This window comes from Silene latifolia, chromosome 8, assembly GCF_048544455.1.
Source record: "Silene latifolia isolate original U9 population chromosome 8, ASM4854445v1, whole genome shotgun sequence".
NCBI classification, from domain to species: domain Eukaryota; kingdom Viridiplantae; phylum Streptophyta; class Magnoliopsida; order Caryophyllales; family Caryophyllaceae; genus Silene; species Silene latifolia.
This window is the reverse complement of record NC_133533.1, coordinates 46,466,516-46,489,852: the sequence shown is the minus strand read 5'-3', so window position 1 is coordinate 46,489,852 and position 23,337 is coordinate 46,466,516. Positions and strand designations below refer to the sequence as shown.

At 40.0% G+C, this 23,337-nt stretch overlaps 1 non-coding gene across 1 annotated transcript; it reads right to left on the bottom strand.

Moving 5' to 3' along the window:
* Positions 1 to 21,258: 21,258 nt before the first annotated feature.
* LOC141597761 (small nucleolar RNA R71) lies at positions 21,259 to 21,365 on the bottom strand. Its single transcript, XR_012522979.1, has one exon. It is a non-coding gene; the product is annotated as a small nucleolar RNA R71 (small nucleolar RNA).
* Between the last annotated feature and the right edge of the window lie 1,972 nt (positions 21,366 to 23,337).

The following is a 23,337-nucleotide window of genomic DNA, read 5'->3' as shown; positions in this document are numbered from 1 at the left end:
CCAGAATGTTCATGAGTTTAAAATTTCAAATTTCAAATTTCAAATTTATTGAAATTTTTATGATTTAATTTGAAGTTTATGACATAATTTTGTATTTTAAGCCCAATTATGAACAATATTAAGAAATATAAGTTAATTATTGTCAATATGTTAGTGGAGACTAATTTTGAGTCCTAAGTTTGTTAGGGTAATTAACTTGTACATAAATATGAATTTATGTAATTATTGTGATTTTTAAAAGGTAAAATCACGCAAATTCGTAAAAACCGATTAAGATACGATATTGGCTCCTTAAAGGCGATTTAGCATAAAATTGGGCATGTTCATACATATTATAATGCTGCCTTTTATTTATGATTGTCATATTTTAATTTTATGTAATTTTTGAATTATGTAATTTTACTTAGTATGACTTTAGTTTTAATTGATATTACCCGAAATGTATGGGAATATCGATTCGGTTGTAATTTATTGTGATCTCGTATCACCGTTTTGTAATTTAATAGATTTATTTTTATTTTAATTACAAATGTATAATAGGAAATTATGTAATTTATTATGTAATTTATTTATTCGGAGTTCTTGAAGACGGTGCCACTCGAGAAGCGATCCATTAAAGAAATTGTTGCCTTGAAATGCGTGCCAAGACCGAAGTTCAAGGGACCAAAGGAGTTGGTTTCCGAATTTGTAATAGTTTATTAGATTTACTATTCTAGGAAGGCCATACTAGGATTTAATTTATGCTTTGCATTTTATTTATATGTTGCATGCATCGCTAAATCGCCATAACTAAACATGCATTTTAAATCGAGTTTATCGACCGTGTCAATTACAATTATCGTAGTTCACCGCTTTAGTTCACTTAAAACGTGATAGATAATAAATTGACATGACCTCTCGCTAAAATAAACAATTGAGACTTAGCCTTACCAAATAGTAGAAACCATGAAAACCTATTTCGTGAGGAAGTGCACTCTGCTTTACCGGGGTACAAACCTTGTTACGTAGGGAAAGTGGGTGATAAATGTCTAACCACCGAATTTATTAAGATGAGGGTTGTATTCGGCTTTACCGATGCCCAAGTTGATGTAAATTTGGATCATGGACACATTTATTCGAAATTTGGGTAGAACTCAACGAAAGTATTCTCGGACGGTTCTTAGGATGTGTTTCGGGCTAAAGATAAATATTAATGTAATTTTATCGACCAAGAGTTCTAAAAGTAGAATCGATTAAAGAGTTAATCCACCGAGTTATATTGATGAGGGTTGTATTCGGCTTTACCGATGCCCAAGTTAATATGAATTTGGATCTTGGAATTATTTATCATAGTTGGGTAGAGGTCACTATGTAAATGCTTTACTTGTTATTTACAAGTATTAATAAAACGATAAATGTTAAGTTTTCCACTATTCCGTTATCATATTGTTCTATTTCTTTACCACAATTTATATACGATATCATTTCGATTTTAGTTCAAATCTCCATTAAAACATCGTAACTAAAGACAAAATTTGAATTTTCTTCTAAAACCTCATATGAACCATTGCTAAATATCTTTTGTGAAAAGTATAGATAGAAGTTATTCATTATCAAAAAGGGTTTTTTGATTAATGACTAATATGTCAAATTACAATGGATAGTTATTCATATGCTTAATTGAATTAAGTACTTTGAAACGTTAAATTGTCTTGGTAATTAGATCGTAATTGACCAATATAACGCAACCACTTCAATGAAAGTTTTAAGACTAAACGAATAAATTGAAGAGTAGTCTTCATGAAGTTAAATTTTTGCTTCTCTAAGCAAAGATTCATTGAAATGAGTGAGAGCATTCTCTTAAACCGTTAAGAAAAGTATGAGGTTTAAAGAAGTAAAATTAGAATGGAATTTATACAAGGTAATGTTAAAGGTAAAGTTATTGAGAATAACGATACTAAACCTATCAATCCCGACCAATAAAGTTTCCATTGTCTCAATTGTTGGACACTAGAAAGGAAACTACCTCAAGTTGTTAAAGAATAAGCAAGTTAGTTGTGGGACATCTAATAAGACTTAGTTCTTTATTTATTTGATTGACATAAGTTTTGCTCGTACCATTTCGTCAATATTAGAAACCGATGGTGGTTTTCATCATTGTATATTCTTCTGAAAGTTATAAAGGGGCGCGCCGTTGCCGAGTTCTTCGCAGAAAATCCCATCAATGATTCACAAACAATAGACACCTGGTCGTTTCCGGATGAGGATATACTCCAAACCGATGTAGACTCATGGGACCTTTATTTTGATGGAGCATCGAACTTAATAGGATTTTGAATAGGAGTGTTTCTCATTTCTCCTGAAGGCGAGCATACACCAATCTCTGTCAAACTCGACTTCGAGGTGACAAATAACGCTGCAGAATACAAAGCTTGTCTCATTGGATTACAAGCAGCAGTAGGTTTAGGCATCAAGAATCTTCGAGTACATGGAGATTCATCTTTGATCATCAACCAAATTATGGGATCTTGGAAAATCTGAAGTGAAAGCTTAGCACCTTATCAAGCTAGAATAGACCAAGTTGCCCAATTCTTCGATCAAGTAACCTACCTACACCTACATCGAGAGAAGAATCAATTTGCAGATGCTCTTGCAAAACTTGCATCTTTGATTAATATGCCAGATAGCATGGTAGAAATGCCTTTATGCATCGAATGACGGTCAGAACCAGCTTATGTGCACCAAATCACCGATGAAGAGGAAATCACAGAGGAACCTTGGTTCCAAGCAATCCTGAACTTCAAACTCTACGGCACCTATCCACCGGATATGGACAAAAGGGGACAACGCGCTATACGCTTACTGGCTTCCCAATACGTTCTCATGCAGGGAGAGTTATACAAAAGAATACCTCTTGGTGTAATCCTATGTTGCTTTGATCATTCACAGGCACGGAAAGTGATGGAAGAAGTCCATGATGGAGAATGCGGTCCTCATATGAGTGGACCCATGATGGCAAAGAAAATCACACATTTGGGGTATTATTGGACCATAATGGAATCCGATTGCATCAAATATGTAAGACATTGCCACAATTGCCAAATCTTCGGGAATGTGCAACATGTCCCTCCTTCATTGCTTTACACCATGACATCTCCCTGGCCATTTTCTGCTTGGGGAATTAATATCATCCGAAAGATTACTCCAGCCGGAACAGGAGGTCACTGTTTCATCTTAGTGGCAATTGATTATTTCACCAAATGGGTAGAAGCGGCTTCTTACAGTAGTCTCACGGCCAAGAATGTAGCAAAGTTCATACAAACCAACATCATCTGCCGATACGGTTGCCCACATGAGATCATTAGTGACAATGGATCACATTTCCAAGCTGACACTGAGGAATTGCTAGCCAATTACAAAATCAAGCATCACCACTCCTCGCCGTATAGACCACAAACTAATGGCGCAGTAGAGGCGACAAATAAGAACGTTGTCACAATTCTCAAGAAAATGATTGACAACTATCGAGATTGGCCAAGCAAGATACCTTTTGCTTTATGGGGATACCGTACATCTGTTAGGACGCCCATTGGGGCTACCCCTTTCTCTTTGACCTACGACATGGAAGCTGTACAACCAGTCGAGCTTGAAATACCATCCTTGCGTATTTTACTCGAAAGTCCAATCCCAGAAACCGATTGGAAGAGGGATAGATATGAAGAACTCATCCTCCTGGATGAACGAAGATTGCGTGCATTACATAGTTTGCAAACATATCAGACACGTATAAAACGAGCCTTCAACAAAAGGGTTAAGCCAAGGAACATCAAAGAAGGAGACTTGGTACTCAAATCAATTAGAGCTCTTTTACCTGTCGATCCATGAGAAAATTCAAATCCAATTGGGCCGGGCTATTTCTAGTCAAGTCCATACTCCCAGGGGGTACGGTTAGGATCACAGACCTAGATGGGAATGAATTTGCCAACCCAACAAACCTCGACCAACTAAAACGTTACTATGCCTAGAATAGGAGCAAAAAACGCGCCTCGCGTAACCTCACGTGTCGCTCCTGTGGCACGAAATAAACGGCCCCTGGCCAAGCTGAAATAAGCTGATGTCACCTTGCTCTTGCATTTTGACAATTTGTCATCCTCATATCATCAAATAAACTGAATTGCATTTCAGGAGTAAGTAAAAGCTCATGCTTATTTTCTAAGTTCATTACAAGCTCTTGCTTAGAACAATTATTCTTTTACATTTACTTGAACTACGCGCAAGGGTTTGATTTTTTTAAATGAATACTTAGGCAATCCTTCACCGGATACAACCCATTATTTTAAATGTAAATAGAAGGACATTTTCATATCCATTTGGAATTCGACAAGAATAATAAAAGAAACTCATAACGGTTTCATAACCAATCAACCTCTTTTATCTCAATTCTTTCTAATAATAATAATAATATGCTACATAATAAAAATATTAAAAAAAAAATAGGCTAGGATTCTAAAAACTCCACCTTCTTATTACAATAATAATAAATATAAATAATAATAAAGACTTAGGCTATTCTTCCATTTTCCCTTTGGCTTTGTCATTTTTATCATATTTCTTGTCCCGACCTCGAGCCGGACGCTCTTCCGCTACTTCAGACCTAATCACCAACGGTCTCTCTCATGGTCTAGCCTTGCCATTTTTGGCAATTACCTTTTCCACGGCAGGAGAAGTCTTCGGTTTCTTCGAAGGATGAACAACTCGAAACCCGGCTTCTTCCTCTCCCTCGGTCAGATGCTTCTCTTTCTCCTTCTCTACATCACGAACCTTGTAGTCAACAGGCTCGCGCTTCCTCAATCTCTCGCCCTCCTCCGGAGTAGTAGCTTTCCTCCACCACAGATAGGAATCTGACACCCATAGAGCACTAACAGAAGAGTTCAAGAACCACATATTTCTTTGAGCCCATTTGATGGCCCATTCTCTTCGGTTCTCACTAGTAAGCGCCACGACAGTCTGCGGGATAGTGTCAAGCTTCGGAATCATCTGCTTCAATCCGACCTGTCTCATCAACCTCTCCGGGAAGATGCATATCATAAATTCCAAGCCAGGAATGCGCACATACCGAGTAGGATCCAAGGATGATACTTCAGTGACAGATTTGAGATGCCACCATTGGTACGATCCATCTAATCAAGGGGCCATCATCACTCTTCAGTTTGTTTTCCCAATAATTGCAGACTCGATTGAAGTCCACCATGTAGAGCCTAGTCCTCATTGCAATTGAGCGAACATGATAAGCATGAACATTAACTGGGGGCTCGATCAATCGAAGATGCTCCATAAGCCAGACCTACCAAAAAGCGGGTATTAAAAAAAAAAAAACGAAAACAAAAAAAGAAGAGAATTTTATTCTTTTACCTGCAAAATAATGGGACTTCCCATATAAGGAAGGTCGCGATTGGCTTTCCTGTTATCTAACCCCAACAGGATCTCTCCTAGACACAGGCAAGCTGGGCTCCTGCGCAGCTCCATTTGCTAAATCAGGCTCAGGTAACGAGGATCACCTCTCAAATCCTCATCCACATGCCCTTGAAGGACATATACATGTAATAGGCAAAACCCGAATGCCCTTTGCCTGGCAACATAAGAGATAGTGGGATCTACCTTATTGATGAATCGATCAATGAAGTCCAACATTCGCACTCCCTTTGAGGTCACAAGACGGTCAACCTCAACTCTTGTCAACCCAACCAAATCTATGAAGTTATTCTTATATCCTTGGGAAGTAGAGGGTATAGCAGGCAAATGTTCCGGGTCCCAACCTCCAATCGCAGCAATTTCTTTGGGAAATGGGCAAATGTCGCCTCCGGGGAAGGCAAATACGTGATAATTCGGGTCCCAATAATCAAGACAAGCATCCAGGAACGGTTTGACTACTTTGATCAGCTTCAAGTTCAAAAGTGATCCTTAATTATAAGCACCCATGTCGTGCTTCTCCACACTAAATAACTCATTTGTCCACACCTTCAGACGAATTTCGAGAGTATTCATGATGTATGCTTATTTTGAGAGCTTTATGTAATAAGACGAAGGAAAGACGGAAGACTTATGTGGATAAAACTTCCCTCGACGTCTCTATTTATACTAAAAGCTGTTTCCTAAAATCCGTCAGGACGGATACACTGGGGAACAGGCGTAACACTTGCTGCGCCTCTTCAAAGGAACGCAGCTCTTGCTGCGCCTCTTCCTCGGCCTTCTTTATGTGATTTTCCGCGTTGGATCTTTCCTAATTCCCCAAATAAGAATTTCCTATTTATACGGGTTATTATTTTGGTAAATCCATCAAATTACCATGTTTTCGTGTTTCCTAATTCCACGGGCACGCATTTCGAGGCGATATCGACATTTTCGTCATTTTAACACACTTATCCATTTCTTTTTTAATTTTCTTTTTGGGGAATCATTTCACCAATTTAATTTATTCATATTCAAACTTATACATTTCTTTTTAATTTTCTTTTTCGGGGAATCATTTCACTCCCGTTCCACATTTCAAACTTATATATTTCTATTTTTTTTCTTTTTTTTTAGGAGGTAGCCCTCCCTACCGTCAGGTCATTTTCGATAAGTTTTTGCATTTTTTTTTGCATTTTCGAGTCCTTGTTTTGCGCTAATTTAGGCCATGTGTACAAATGTATGTTCTATGTGAATTTCTGTGTAAATTTCGGCAGCATGACGGCATAAACCGTCATCTACCAAACCTGTTCAAAGCTAACCTGCAGGTACAAACAAAGCAACCCAGCAGCAAAGGCACTCATGCCATCATATATACAACCAAAAGGGGATATGTACAACAAACTGGAGGCTCGAGCCCCAAACAAAGTCCAAAATGTACAAAATGTGCAAAATACAGCCAAAAACCAAAAACAACCAAAACAACAAGCAGACTACTGCTGGTCGCCGCCTAGCTCAACGACTCGCCTCGAGAGCAGCAATCTCGGTGTCACGGACCTCGAGCTCCCTCAGCAGGCGAGCCGTCTCCTCCCGAGACTGGGCTAGCTCTCGCTCCAGGTCGCTCTCTCCCTGCAAACACAAGAATTGGCTCATGTCAATCATTTCAAACAATCAAACAATAAGGAAAGTTAGAAAATTTAAAATGAAGTAAACGGAAGGTTCATACCTGACGTCCTCGGCCGCCAACAAGTGCCTCGATGGCAGTAGCCCGCAGCCGGTTGGCTACCCTCCACAAAGCCACGAACCAGGATGACGCGACCTGCATTTAAAAAAAAAAAGAGATTCATAATGATTCGGCAAACTCAAGCAAATGTGTTCTTACACAAAATTATACAAGTTAGGAGAACTCACCCTCCGAATCAGATGCTGCCACTCGTCCAAGCCAGCATCCGTCACCGCCACGCCAAAGTCACGCAACTCGGAGATCATCGTCATCCCCGTCGCGTCGGTGTACTCAAGAGTCTCGGGGTACTCTGGGGGCTCGATGCCCGCCGCCTCGACCTCCTGCAAAGTCAAATGATTTCCATTAACTGATGATCATTCATCGTGTTTTCAAAATGATCAAAAGAAGAGTAAAACACTCACCACGACCGGCTAGTACGCCAACCTCCCGTAGAGGAACGCCGAGTAGTCCTCACCAGGAAGAAGGAGGGCGTCACCACCAACACCTGCCAAGTCAGCCTCCCTCTCAGCCTCGGAAGGCTCCCTGAACATCGTCCGAGGAGGATCGATGGGAACCGTCAAGACGTCCCGAGAGCACTGACGAGCCAAACGCTCGCCCAAGTACCACACAGGACCCATCTACGTCCTCAAGAACAACCGGCTCGAGCTCCTAGGTCGAAGGACCTCAGCCACAAAGGGAGGAGCGCCAGCGTAGTCCACCCACTAGAAAAATCAAACGAAGGGTCATTCTTATGACCAGTTCTAAAAAGAAAGTAATGAAGAATGACAAACAACGAAAGGTAAAATACTCACGCCGTCCAACTGAAGAGCGTTCACCTCCCGTCGACAGACGTCGTGAAAGGAACGCCGGCTCCTCGTACGTCACATCAGCCAATCCCTCACAACGGGATAGGCCTTCTCCACCGGCTCCGTCCTCTTGGGCGCGAGGCTCGGAAAGTAGGAGTACACCCATGCCTGTAAAAAAAGGTAATCAATAACGATCTTTCGTGATTCAATAAGAAAGGAAATAATCTTTTATGAAATGAAATGAAGGTTTATACCTCCAACAACAGTCCAGGGCCAACAGCGGCAGGAGAAGTCCCCTTCTCCATCAACTCCGGACGAACCATGGCCCTCATAAAGCGAATGAGGACCGCAAAACCAGCAGTGACCCAGTCCCAACGGCCTAGGTCACAAAGTCAGAAAGAAAGGGAAGGAGCTTCGTCGATAGCCTCTCTCCCTTGTCTCCGAGGTAGATCGAAGACAAGAACCACCAGAGCCACAAACGGACTCTCTGCTCTGCAGTACAGGGAGGAGGAGCCATCTCCCTCCCCTTGATCACCACTGACGTCGGGGTCTTCCCCGCAAAATAATCCCGAACGTAAGAACTAGGCACCAATCCGGGTACCGCAGCAGCCTTCGGCATCAAGTTCCAGCCGATCAATCTCCTAGCCACAGCCGAGTCTACCCTTATGGCTTTCTCCGGCCACTCCACCACCTCAGTCCCACACGGCAAGCCAGAAATCATGCCGTAATCCTCCAACGTGACCCCCACCTCACCAAAAGGCATGTGAAAGGTAGAGACCGTGTCCCAAAACCGATCCAAGAAAGCTCGGACCAGGCTAAGGTTAGCCCAAAGCTTCCTCTTCGTGATGTCCCTCTAAGCCTGCACCAAGGCACCGAACGCTCCTCGGTCGATGATGGCTCGCTCCTCAGCTGATAGCCTCTCGTAGCACCCCGTCGCCGTCGTATAGCCCGAGAACGATCTGATGTCCCCGACCTCCTATTTTGATTAGAAACAAAAGCTGTCTTTATCTTGAATGAAGAAGAAAAGGAATAATAAATAGAAATGAAGGAAGATAAGTGAAGAGTGATGAGCTCGAGTTACCAAGCTCTTCACCGTCCTGTAGGACAGGTGACCCTCTACAACCCAAAGTAGGCGCATGCTGTCCCAAGTCTCAGCCCACGCCGGTGCTCCCCTCAGCTGGAGACCACCCCATCCAACGTTGGCCCATCTCGGGGCCTCCTCCTCCTCAAGAACGTCCTCCTCGAGGACCTCGTCCTCAGCAGTCGTCACCGCAGCAGAGAAAGCCTCATCTAACGCCTCCTCGAGCGAACGAGAAGGGTCAAGAGTGGTGTCCACATCCATGGGATCTCTCCCAGACGTAGAAGCCTCATCACCTGCAAAATTAAAGTAAATTTAGGCCGCGTCAAATGACAACAAGCCTTAATTAAGGGATTTTCGAGTTTTCAAAGCTCCGAAATCGTTCTTTTCTCGCCATCTTTGGCAATCTTCCCATAAACCCGTCTGCTCATATGATAATTTGGGTCAAGTCAAGCCTAAGTTTAAGCCTAGTCATGGGTTCGCGTCGGAATTTCGACAGCATTTCGTTACAGCGGCGATTATGCCCTAGAAAAGTGTTCTGAAAAAGCCGTCACGAATCAAAATTCGGAGATGGTAGGAAGTTTACCCATCATACAAGGATTCCAAATATCAAGTTTCGTCACAAATGGGAAATCCTAAGGCTATTTTCGAAGCGATATACGGTTTAGCTGTGAAACCGTCACAATTTCACTCAAATGCTCAAACCTCAACGAAAATTCGAAACAAATACATGGTTATGATCCTTATACTACCAATTCGCCATTTACAAGGTCAATTTTGCAAGGCAAAATCATTTGGGGGAAAAGCCCCAAATTTTCGACATAATTAGGGTTGAAAACCTTAATTTGTCGGTCCAATTTGATCAATTATAGAAGATTAATGCAAAAATAATACACATACCTCGATTAGTCATGGAAAATGCAAGCTTTTGATCAAATTTTGACGGGAAATGGTTGGAATTTGAGAGAGAAATGAAGGATTTTTGTTTCGAAATAATGAAACATAATCCCTGTTTCATCGGGTTTTTACTCAGGAATGAAACGCCCAGGAAAAGACGTAGCAAGTGTTGCGCCTCTTCTAAGAGACGCAGCTCTTGTTGCGCCTCTTCCTTAGTTTCCCTCCATATGAATTTTTGAAAATTCGTTATAAATTCGTTTTTTGTGGGCCCATCTTTGGTACGCCTCTTCCTCGATGCCATATCATATATTTGGTCCGTTTGACATTTATTCTCCACCCGGACCCGTATTTCCAAGCCAACTGCAAACTGTCGTCATATTTTTACCAAGGCTTTGCTTGTCACAACGAGCGAGTATTCTCTAATAGGTGTTTCGACACGCCTTTATTATATTCCCCCAGCGAGAGTTCACGACCGACAATCGTTCTTCTCGAGACATGGAGTTCAGTTCCCGATTATGTTCTCCCAGCGAGTACACGGACAGCCAATCGTCCCTCTTAAGACATGGAGATCAACATCGACCCCAAGCTCGTCCGAAGTTTGTTTGAAGCCGACCCAAGCAGATTTCTCCTAGTAGTTTCTGACTACGTCCTGCTGCCTCTCCCAATATCGCGTTTTGTTTCCCCTGGAGTTTCAACGAATTTCAGGTATGGTCTCTTCTTATGGCTGGCGAGCCTCCTTATGTAGTCTAATGGACAATAAACGACCCTCCCCGATAGTCGACAGACTCTAAAATGTTCCCGACGATAGGTCCTTGGCTCAGACCCCTTGAGCCGCCTCGCGTCGCCATAGTCGTCAGGTTGTAATCTTCATTGACCTGATGGCTATACTTTGACTTTCGCCTTGTCCAAGCCTCAGTCAAAGTGGGGGCTCTGTAGATACCTCATTTATGCACCTCCCGCAAACTACCCGGTGATGATTGGGCCGCATGTTTGGTATACGGAACGATTTGTGACAGTTCGTAAGTTTATCGTCAAGTGATTGCTCAAACACTTGTGTCTACCTCTTATTTGTCATCTACGCGCCGATACGGTCATTTTGGCAGTAATTAGAGTACATTTGGAGTCCGGACCAAAAATCGTCTTCATTTTCTAATAACCGTTTAAAATGTCGAGTCAGAATGTTCTGGAATGTTTCGGATATTTCTATTCCATATTTCCAATCTTTTGATCTTTGGTAAAATATCTCCCATAATATTCACACAAAATATTAAGGAAACGAGATTAATCCGCTATTCCATAATAGAAACGCGGAAATCTTTCTTCCGCAGGAGGAAACCACTGAGGAAAGGACGCAGCAAGTGCTGCGCCTCTTCCAAGAGACGCAGTGCCTGCTGCGCCTCTTCCTCAGTCCTTTTCTGCGTATTTTTTCGTATCTTTTCGAGATTCACTTCCAAAGTTTCTCCGAAAACCCTAATTCCGTCGTGTGATTAGTATAAATAGAGACCTTCGGTCTCACATATTTCTCACGCGAGTGTCCGCCCTTCTCTTCTCCCTTTGCATTCTAGACCACGTTCTTACTTTTTGGCGTCTACGTGCTTGAACATTCGACCATGTAAGCTCGGATCTTTCTGAGTACCAGCCTTGTTTTGCATGACCGACCAATTTGACCAACTCCACAATCAATCAACTTTAATAAATCTTGTTCATTTTCCTCCTAGAGGGCATACATTCGAGTCGAGCATCACTAAACGTTAACTTAGTTCATCTCATTTTGTCAAACATGTAAGTCTGAGGGTGTAAATCCCTATTTTATTATTGTTCTTTATTATTGTAATCATTCATGTAAGATTTATGTCGAAAACACACTTAAAACCGATTTATAAAACCGTGTTTTAAAACCCTTTTTACGGATTATCAGGAGACAGACGTCGAGAAAGGACGCAGCACCTGCTGCGCCTCTTCGTTAGGCTGCCGCAGTTCCTGCCTCCTTTCTTCTTCCTTCGTCTCTTGTTCGTCTGTTTGTCTTATTTCGTTTTAATTGTTCATACTTCTTTTAATACTATAATTCTAAATTTTAACATGTAATTCATTAATCATCTTTAATTAATTCATCATTAAAATTCCCGACTTAAATCCCAAGTAATCCATATTTGCGGGTTTTCGTCATTCAGATCAATTCTGGTTTTAGAGATTAGTTTCATTAATATTGAGTCTCTGGAATTCATCATTGGTAAATTTTCATCTATTCTTTATCGTCACCATCATTAATTCGTCGTTAATAACTTGTTTAACCTAATTAATTTAATTAATTTGTGTTTATAATTAGTTCATTAATCTTGTATATAATTAGTTCTAATTATTTTTGTTCATGTCTTATCACCTTAATCACATGTAAATAATCTGTTAATCACTTCTACCCGAGTCAATTATTCATAATCGATCATTAAAATCACCAACGAATATTAACAATTTGCAATTCCGGCTTCACAATCATAACTGAGCCAAGGAACGGACGCAGCTCAGCTGCGCCTGTTCCTGGTTGAGTTCTGTCTCTAAACTCCCGTTTTTTTGCCTTGACCTAGTTTATTAATTACGTGTTTAATTAACTATTATTCGTATTACCACCCATAATCTGTTCGTTTATTTGTTTATTCTTTCTTTTCTAAAATCATCCGTTTTAAATGTATTTTCGACATAAATCAATAAATCCGATGTAATTATTGTAATTTTCTTTATTGTGTTTTTATTGTATCTCTTTTATCGCATTGTTTGTATATTCTCACATGTAATAAATTCCTAAATTCCCACTTTGACTCAATTGTATGCTAAATTAATTGTTAACCGACTTAGTCTAATTCTCACATGTTAGGATTAAAACGTTGGATGTTGCATTGCATGCATATAAATCGACAATATATCGAGTATAGATAATTTCCCTAATCATTAGTAGAGGCCGCTATCGAGGCGGGCAGGATTAGGTGTTCGATCAAAAGAGCTTCCTAATACGTACCCTCACCCCTTATTCCAGATCTCTGTGAACATCCGTGTTCATTGGCATCCACGAGAGTCATTCTAGACATAGAATGCTAAGGGTAACGAGTTCTTGGTGTTCATGTCACTACTTTGTGTCTTGACATGACACGAGGCGGTTTCCAATTTTCCACAATAAATTGGTGGTGACTCCACAAATGCAAACAAACACAAGAAAAGCTTGCTTCGCTTTTTGCCCCCGTGGGCCCGCGTCCACAAATTAATCTGTATTATAAAAATAAAGTTAGTTTTTTTTGCCAGGGTTACTTGTTTGGAGAGCATCTGTCTTGAAGTGTTTACTCATTGTTCTTGGAATTTTGGTGTCTTGAAATTGACTAAATGAAAGCAAAAGGATTGTTAACGAAGGAAATAAAGAAACAGAAAAGAAGAATACGCGACCAACTTGTGTGCGCGGGTCATGTCCTGCAAGTTGCGCGTGGCTTGGTTGGCTGCATATGGTGCTCGTTTGGAGAGTCGATTTATGAAGTTTCTCATGGTAGGGATGACAATGGATTGGGTTGAAATGTTGAATCGGGTTTTGCGAGATCCAAACCAAATCCACATACTCATTCGATCCACTGATTTATATCCAAACCCTGATCCATATCCAAAATTTTAAATGCATACCGATCCATTATAATTTTTCCAAATTCATACCCGATCCACCATATAATCTAAAACTCGATCCGAAACATGATTTAACTATATAAAAAAAAAATCATTGTATATGACAAAACTGAAATTTCAAGTTCAATAAAGTCTAAATTTCAAAAGTATTTGATTGGATTAGCTTCGGGTACGAATGAATTGGGTTTATATTTATTTTGATTTTTCCAATAGTGGATTTGGATATGGGGTTTTAAATACTAGATCTGATATGACTTATTTAGAGTTGGGTTTCGATCGAATTTTTCCTTTGGGTCGATTCAGTTTTAGTTTGGTTTAGGCCGTAATTATCATCCCTACTCGTGAGAGAAAGCTTTAATTTGCTCATGACTCAAGTTGTTTGGTGTCCTTCTCTTTGGAGATTGAAGCAATTGTTCTCGATAATGGTTGGCCTTAAGATAATTCATTCTTGATCTTTTATGCGAGTTCTTTATTAATGAAGCCGGTTTGGAGTAATTTCTTTTTTCTTTGAGATTGATTATTTGTTGATAGAATTAATTATACATTTGACTCTAGTTTCTTGCTATGAAGCACATGTACAATATAGTCTATCCTCTGTACTATTTTATTTCCACAATAGTGAAATGTGTTCTCCTTATTAGGCGACGTAACTCTGTGTCAACTTTTTTGTTGTTCACTATTTATTTATTTATTGTTCTTTTCACAATTATCAACAAACTATTGATAAGGATACGCCTTTGTTGGTACAGTTGTGTAATACTCACTTCAATCGCAAATTCGAAATGAGTTAAATAAGGGAATGAGGTAATTGAGTCGGAATTTATACCAAGTTGGGAAAATCGGTCAAAGGAATAAGTAGTTGAAATATGCTAACAACGTCGGAGTTTGACAAGTCGGTGTAGATCGACTGACTACTATGGTCGATCGACTGAAGTAGCTTTGACAAAGCTTGGAGTTGATATTTTAGTCAATTGACTGATATATGTTTTGGCCGAATTTCTGCTTTATTTGTTTCGGCCCATTTAGCTTTTAACTGTTATAATTTCTTTGGACATAGTATAAGAGAAGAAGTTGTAAACAATTTTAAACAAATAACCATAGTGTACCAATAAAACAAATTCAAAGGCACGGGTAATAGAAAATGTACCTCAAGTCTCATGTTACCGCAATATAGACAAATGCCAAATATGTAATACTACGGTTTTCATAGGCTGGTACTCGATCGAGTATGGCCTACTCGGTCGAGTAGAGTGTGTCGTGTAGCTTGTTTGGCTATTGCCCAGGAACACTCGGCCGAGTATGTGGAATACTCGACCGAGTAGAGGGTACTCGGCCGAGTAAACTCTATACTCGACCGAGTATCCGGTCTGTCGAGTGATTGGAGATGGTTAGAATTATATAATACGCGTAATCAGTTTCTAATTACATTTTCACAAAACCTAAACACTCAACGACGCTCTAATCTTCTCTAAATCTCTCCCTATTGTATGGATCGTTCGTGAGTCTAGTTCATCTTTCCTTGTGTCGATTGTGTCGGTAAGCCTCTAATTTCGTAAGTTTCATTAATTTGTCTTTTAGGGTTTTGTCCTAATTTGTGATTTGGGGGAAAGGGATTTTGGCATGTGGTAATTGGAATTATGTGATTATTGTATGTAGGTGACGGTGTCATGAGGAATTGCTATTGATTGCTTATGTGTGCTTGGATTGCGAAAAGGTAGGGTTTACCTACTCAGTTTCTGTTGATTAAATTAAGATGTGATTGTTTTGTGTTTACTGTTATTTGCTGATCATCAGAGTGTTGGTGTTATGGTGGTGGTTGTGATGTTGTGATGATTGTGGTGGAGTCACTTACGGGAGTGGCTTCACGCCCTAGTTCGCCCTCCGTGGAACCCGTCACGGGAGGGGATGTGCACATTAAGAGACATGGTTATCGCTCATTGATGAGCGAGATTTAGGTGGGGATTGGCTACGGTCCCCCACTGGCGGCGAGGATTACCTGTTACGATGGGTAATCGGGCAGGGCTACACACTTCGGTGTGTAGTCGATTACTGTGTGAGATCGGGAGACTAGGGTTGGAGGATGATCAGCTGGTTGCTTTATACGCTTGTCTTACTTTGATTATTCAGTAACTGACCCCATTGTTGTTTTGTAAAATCTGCGGTGATCCATTCGGGGATGGTGAGCATATTGTGACAAGTGATACAGATGTTTAGCTCTGGGACAGTTATGGGGAGTCATCACTCGAGTCTAGCTTCCGTCGTCAAGAGACTTAGCTTGCATTCTTTGTAATTATTAGACATTTCACAGTTATACTTTGGTTTGGTTTTGGAAACATGTAATCGCTAACTCTTTATACTTTAATAAAGGTTGTTTGGAATTGGTAACTTTGATATACTAACCTCGGGAAACCGAGATGGTAACAGCCTTTCATGCTATGGTAGTCCTTGGTAAGGTACCTTGGTATGAGGGGATGTTACAAAGTGGTATCAGAGCCAACGATCCCGGCACCTAAAACTAATGAACCCAATGAACTTAGGGAGTCTAAATAAAATGAACCCCGGGAGAGTTGTTTGGAGCTACCGCAAAGACTTGGGAGACGTCCCGAAGTCGCACTAAGGCCCTTACGATCTTTAACCGGTCACATGGGGAAGTCTTGGTCAATGTTGTATGTTTGAGTCATGTGTGTGTAATACTTGTAACTTGAGCCTTGTGAAGTGGTCGGATGAAATGGTGAAAGTGTTGGAACATGGTAGTATATGAAAGGTGGATTGTGAATTCGCATATGATAGATCTTGAACATGAATTACGTTGAGCATGTTACCTATTTAATACCATATTGAGCATCATGAATGGTAGTGGTACATGTATAAATGAGCATGATGATGTTAATGTTTTGTTTGTTGGTAGTAGCATGTGATTAAGGGCATGCGTCTATATATATATATATATATATATATATATATATATATATATATATATATATATATATATATATATATATATGAATGTTGAGTTAAATTTTCATGTGGGTATGATAAGAGTTCAATTATGTACTAGTTTCTTGAAGTATTGAGTTGTTGTTGTTGCCTTATGCATGTTCAAATTGTTTTGGTTTAGAAAATTTGATTTGTATGAAGACCGATTATGGAAGGGCTGTCTTAAAACTGTCATAAGTCGAGTTCTAGAAATAATATTGTTGTAATTCCAATTGGAGGTGATAGATTGTCTTCTTACGATTCTAACGATAGGTCACACGCCCAGAATGACCAAGTAATGAGTGAGATATGACTGTTTTACGAAAACTGAACGTTGCTGAGAACTGTGCCTATACTCGACCGAGTAGTCCCTACTTGGCCAAGTATTTTTCATACTCGACCGAGTATATCATATTCGGCCGAGTAATCTCTCCGTGATAAGTCTGTTTATCTTCTGGAGTCGTGACTCGCCGAGCAGTCTCATTACTCGACGGAGTATCCTGTACTCGGCCTAATATGCCATGTACTCGACCGAGTACCTCAGTGGACGGTCATTTTGAGTCGGTGACTATGTTTTTACATTTGTTGTGAGTCGTAGGGTACGTGCACATATTTATTATGGGTCTTAAAGTATTCTTTTATATATGTGACGGTCTTGATACGTAAGTTACCAAATCCTATGATAGGGAGAATGCCGGCTTATGAGGGATATGTGTTGGATAAGGAAGACATGTGTTAATGTGGTTGTGAGAGATAGTGGAAAAAGGAAAGGGAAGAATGATGAGCTAATCGAGGTAAAGAGCATGTTTTGTGAGATATGGTGAGTGGTATGGTCGTGTGTTGAGTAATATAAAGTAAGTGTTTATGGGCAAGAGTGATATAAGGGTAAAAAAAAAAACGCGAGAATGAAAGATTGAGTTGAGGGATGCAAATAATGACAAATTGGGATATGTAAGGATATATGTGATGAAAGGTCATTATAGAGGGATGGAAACGAATGGTGTATAGTGAGATCGAGCTATGCCGTGATGGGTAGATAGTGGTCGAGTTTGGGAATTTGAAATATCAAGAGGTGAGCCTAGTGTGTAATTCTTTGGGCAATTGAAGATATGAGGTGTATTTTTGGTTTTATAGAGATACGAAAGAGAGATACGACTAATTGAAAAGTAATCGTTAGTGTGTGGATTTGATGGTGACAAGTGTGAGTGAGTAGTATGATGAGAGAGGATCAGTGATAAGGAAGAATGAGAAGATATTTATATGAATTAATGGAATTTGAGTTGTGTAGCAACAAGAAGGTAATCGGATAACAGGGAATTAGGTAGAAGAAAGAAGGAGATGAATTATTAGTTGGGTATTATTGGATGGAAGTAAGTTGAGAGAACGTTGATCAAGGTTATGGGACATGAAAATAAGGAATCATGAAAAGGCACGATAACATCATGAAAGGCGGTGAGCTAATAGTTATATAGGAGTTTAGGACGACATGTTAGCCGTTAGTTTCGAGGTATTAAGGGAGTAAGAAGCTAAGATGGCAGAGTGTTTGCACGATATGAGGTTTTGGTGGAGAGTTAGGTGACGATACAATAAAAGATAGAATTGGATATAATGATGAGGTAGACTTTGTTGATGGATTTGATGTTCGTTATTTGGGATGATAACCAAAGCGAGGATACGGATTGTTATATTAAGAAGTGATAGTAAGAGAGTAGTCGCATGAAGGATGTTAGTTGTTCTAATGGAATTGATTTTGTGGAGACTGATCAGTATGTATGGTGGATATATGAGGTGTTCGCTAGAAGTTGGGTACTGATGATATGGCTACGTTCGCCGGGTGGTGATAATTGAGTGTATGAGAGGATATGTATGAAGAGCACCTGAGTTAAGTCCGTATGAGAGGTATTCATTATCAAGTGGTAACTTACGTAATCAGGATTGGCTAGTACATTCGATTATGGGTTCATGATATGCGTAAATGTTTGTGCAAGGTTATAACCTTATGAGTTATGGTCTGGGTAATATTCAGAAAGTTGGTATCTGTGATTCCGTTTATTATGTTGCGTCGTGATCTAGTAGAGTGGTTTTAAGAAAGTCTTCTGGTTAAGGAAGTGGTACTCAGTCAGTGTTTTGAGGATGTAAAAGTTGTGATGGCTATCGATATGGTTGTTGTGCCTCGAGTGGCGACCTAGGCACGGTATTTTCGTGTTGTCATACATTGTTGTTTGTTTACTCCTATTTCCTGTCAGTGTCGGTCAGGTGATGTGACCAATATTTGAGCATATTTAGTCCCCGAACTAGCCTCGTTCCTATGCTTTTTAGTGCATATTTGGGTCATTTACTATCTTTAGTCCTTTGTTTTGCATATTCTTTGAGGTGGTAGGAGAGGAGTGCAAACCATGCATTTTCATGGCAAAATAGAGCTAAATTGATCGAATCTAATGACCAAGCATCAAAGTGAAGACAAGACTAGAAGGCCTTTGTAAATAATGTAGTAGATGGGCAATGATGAAGAAGATCCTTGCATCTCCGACAAGATCCTTGAGGATTGTTGGAAGAAGAAAAGAAGAAAAGAGGAAGAAAGCTTGCTGGACTGGAATCCGCTCATCCCAGCATCGGGACGCTCGTCCAAGAGCTGCACAATCCGAGCGTCCCACCTTTCTAGCCGCTCGTCCTCCACCTGCACAATCCGCTCGTCCCGACCCTTTGGCCGCTCGGATTGTTCTCCAGTGCAGCACGGCTTCTTCTTGTTCCACTCGGGATGCGCATATTTTTGAAAGACTAGCAAAAAGGAGACTCGCATCTTTCTTCGAGAGGAGCATTTCCTCAACTTTTCTTAAGGGACTTAATCGTCATTTAAGCCCTTAGTAACCATAATTTATGTACCTAATCCCCACTATAAATACCCCATTGTACTAATTAGATTATCATGTTCTTCTTATCAATCCTTAGTATAGTTTGTATTCTTCTAATCTCTCTTTAATCTTGTAATCAACATTTAATTAAGTATTAATATAAATCTCATTTCCTTAATTTCTATATTGTTCATCCTTTATTTTGGGTAATTAAAGATTATTTGGGGTTTATTTGGAGGATTGACAACCTTCCAATCATTCATCAAGTACTTCTATTATTCTTTGCTTATTATTTTGGAATCATCATTAGGTATAATTCTCTTAATCCCTTTTTAATTATTGTTAATCATCTTCATTTATTCATCATGTTTTGCTTTGTTAATATGATTGACAACCTTGTTAGCATGTTAAACTTGATAATGAGTGAGTAGTTTCCTTAACTAGGATTAATGGGGAATTAGGGGAAACCAACATGGGGATTGATTCATGCTTAATCTAATAAGCTTTCATAACTAATTTGTTTGCTTGTTGTGATTTCAACTTATGCACATGTTATGTTTGATGAAATGCGAGCCTATGAATCCTTGCATTTTTTACCCATCACTTATCTTTTCAATGAGACTTGTAAGACATAAACCAACTCGAGTCTCATTAGACCATGCATATTGTTGGATAGGGAGGATTAAGTCGACTTGTAGGTGTTGTACAATCTAATCGATTCGGCTCCGGGACCCAAACCTTCTTAGGGATTGTAAGATATACACTAACTCGATCCCATCACAACAATAATTGCTTGTATCTAGTTGAAAACATGTTTGTATGATCAAATCCCATGAATCCCCTATGAACCCATGACACCCTAGTGCTTTTAATCAATTATTTACATCTCATTTTAATCATCTTGCTTGTTTACTTACATTGTTATTTAGTTTAGTGATCTTCTTATCTCAACCCAAATTATGACACCCTTAGACACCACTACTTGCAATCGAAAATCCTACATCAATACCTGTCCCTTGGGATCCGACCTTTATATACCTCTTTACTAATAGTAGAGTAGTTTGTGAAGTTATAAATATTGTTTTGGTCTAGATGCTCCTAACGACAAGTAACCGAAATCTAAGTAAGACCGACCAAAAATGGCGCCGTTGTCGGGGACGGTGTTAACTTGACTTGATTTTCTTTGATTGTTATTAGTTGTGTCTTTATTTGCCTTGGGGAAGTAAGACTCCTCAAGGTTTGTTCTAATTCTTTTCGAGTTGTTTGATATTTTGCATGTCTAGAAGATCACAAGGTAACTTGTTACCCATTGATCACGAAATTGAAAGGACTTTGACAACCAATAGAAGACTTGCTAGAAACACTTTGAGAGGTATTGGTGAGGTTGTAGATATTCACTCAAATACTCTTGAGTTCATCAACCCGTTTGCAAGAGAAGGTGAGGAGAACCCAACACAAAATCAACCCACAATGCCTAAGTTTTCATCACATTCCATATCAACCGAGGAGAACCTACCCAATGGTTCTCCCACACCACAACACTTAACCGGAAATTTCATTGCAAAATACGCATTTATCCAATTAGTCGGAAGAAGCCAATTTGGGGGGATGCCTAGTGAAGACCCTCATTCTCACATGGAGACTTTTTGTGTCTATTGTGATGCGATTTCACAAACCAGAGTGACTCAAGACAAAATTCGATGGGTCTTATTTCCTTTTTCTCTAATTGGTACCGCGAAACAATGGTTAAAGAGCCTCGATAAGGCTACTCTTGGAATCGACTCTTGGAAGAAGTTGGCTCTAGCTTTCTACAAAAAGTTCTACCCTCCGGAAAAGACTAACATGCTAAGAGCCCAAATCACGGGTTTTAAGCAAAGGGACGAAGAATCTTTGTATAAAGCTTGGGAGCGATTCAAAGGAACTTGTCGCTCATGTCCTCATCATGGACTTAACGAGTGGTTCTTGGTACAACAATTTTGGAATGGTATTTATGAAGACTCCCGGAACATTCTCAACATGGGATCAAATGGTATGTTCACCGAATTTGACGATAATCAAACTTGGAACAAGATTGAGGAAATGGCGGTCCATAATTCACAATATAGTAGACCTCGCAAGGCTACTAGAGGAGGAAAGCATGAAGTAGACTCTATTACTCAATTGGGTGCTTAACTTAGTGCTCATATTGATACCATCAACTTGAAGTTTGAGAAGGCTATGGCTAAGCTTGAAGAAGCCTCAAAATCACCAAAGCAACATGTTAATGCCATGGTGGCATCTTCATCGATTCCAAGTGGAATATGTGAGAATTATGGAACTTTGGGACATGACAAAAGTGAATGTAGGGGAACAAGTGAGCAAGTGAATGCTTTTCAAGCATACAAGAGTGGTACCCCTTATTCCAACTATTACAATGAAAACACCAAATTCCATCCAAATCTCTCATACAAAAGCCAAAATGTTCAAAACCCTCAACCAACATACACCCCACCTCCAATGAGAAACCAAAATCAAAGACCCTTTTACAACCAAAACCAAGGTTACCAAAATCAAACTCCATACAATCAACAAAATGACCAAGGTTTTGATGTTCAAAAAGCGGTCCTCCAAATGCAAAAGAATCAACAAGAATTTTTCACTCAAATGCAAAAAGATAGCCAAGCAAAAGACATCACCATCAACAACATCCTAGCCTACACAAAAATGTTGGAAACTCAAATGACCCAACTAGTATCTTCGAGCTCTGAAAGACAAAAGGGGCAATTACCACCTCAAAGTAATCCCCCAAGATATGAATCGGTTAGTGCCATCCACTTGAGGAGTGGTACAAGATATGAAGGGCCAAAGAAGCACGTTGAGGATAACATTGTAGAGGCTAGTGACAAGGAAAGAGTTGTGCAAAACTCTAGGGAAGAAGAACCCACCAATCAAGAAGTTTCAAAGAAGAATGAAGAAAAGGGCAAAGAGAAGGAGCCCATTGTGATTAGACTTACATTCCCGAGTCGTCAAGCTAAGCCTAAATTTGATGACTAACTTGGAAAATTCAAGGAGATTGTGAAGAATTTAGAAGTCTCGATTCCATTCACGGAATTGATCAATCACGTTCCGGCCTATACAAAGTACATGAAGGACATCCTTATAAAGAAGAAATCAATCCGGAAGGTTGAGACTATTGCCTTCACTAATGTGAGTAGTGCCATCCTTCAAGGGAGTTCACCTCAAAAGCTCAAGGAACCGGGAAGTTTCTGCATTCCATGCACTATTGGTGACACTACAATCAACAAAGGTTTATGTGACCTTGGGGCAAGTGTTAGTGTCATGCCATATTCGGTAAGCAAGAGGCTAGGAATGGGAGAACTCAAATGCACCAACATCACGCTTCAAATGGCGGATAGATCAACAAAGACACCTTTAGGGGTATGGGAAGATGCTCCCGTGAGAATTGGAAAATTCTTCATCCCGGTGGATTTCGTTATTGTTGACTTGGAAGAAGACTCCAACATTCCTATTATCTTAGGAAGACCTTTCTTGCACACCACGAGAGCGGTGATCGATGTGAAGCATGGAGAGCTCACCCTTGAAGTGGGAGATGAAACAATCACTTTCAATCTTGAAAAGACCATGAGAGCTCCCCGATTTCATGAGCCATGTTTTATGGTTGATCACTATAGCCGAAAAGATGATAGGAAGAAATTGGAATTTCAATGGAAAAAGAAAGTGGATGATGCTCCATCAAAAGAGCAAGGAAATTGCAATGAGAGCTTGAAAAGCTCACCCATGATAAGTGAAGAAGAAGGCCTCATTGGCCAAGACAAGAAAGAGGGAGAGTTGTCTTTATCAACTCAAGACATTTTTGGTGATCAAGTAGACGAAGTATGCGGTCTTTGGGATGATAAGTTTGACGGGATATTCAATCCCTAT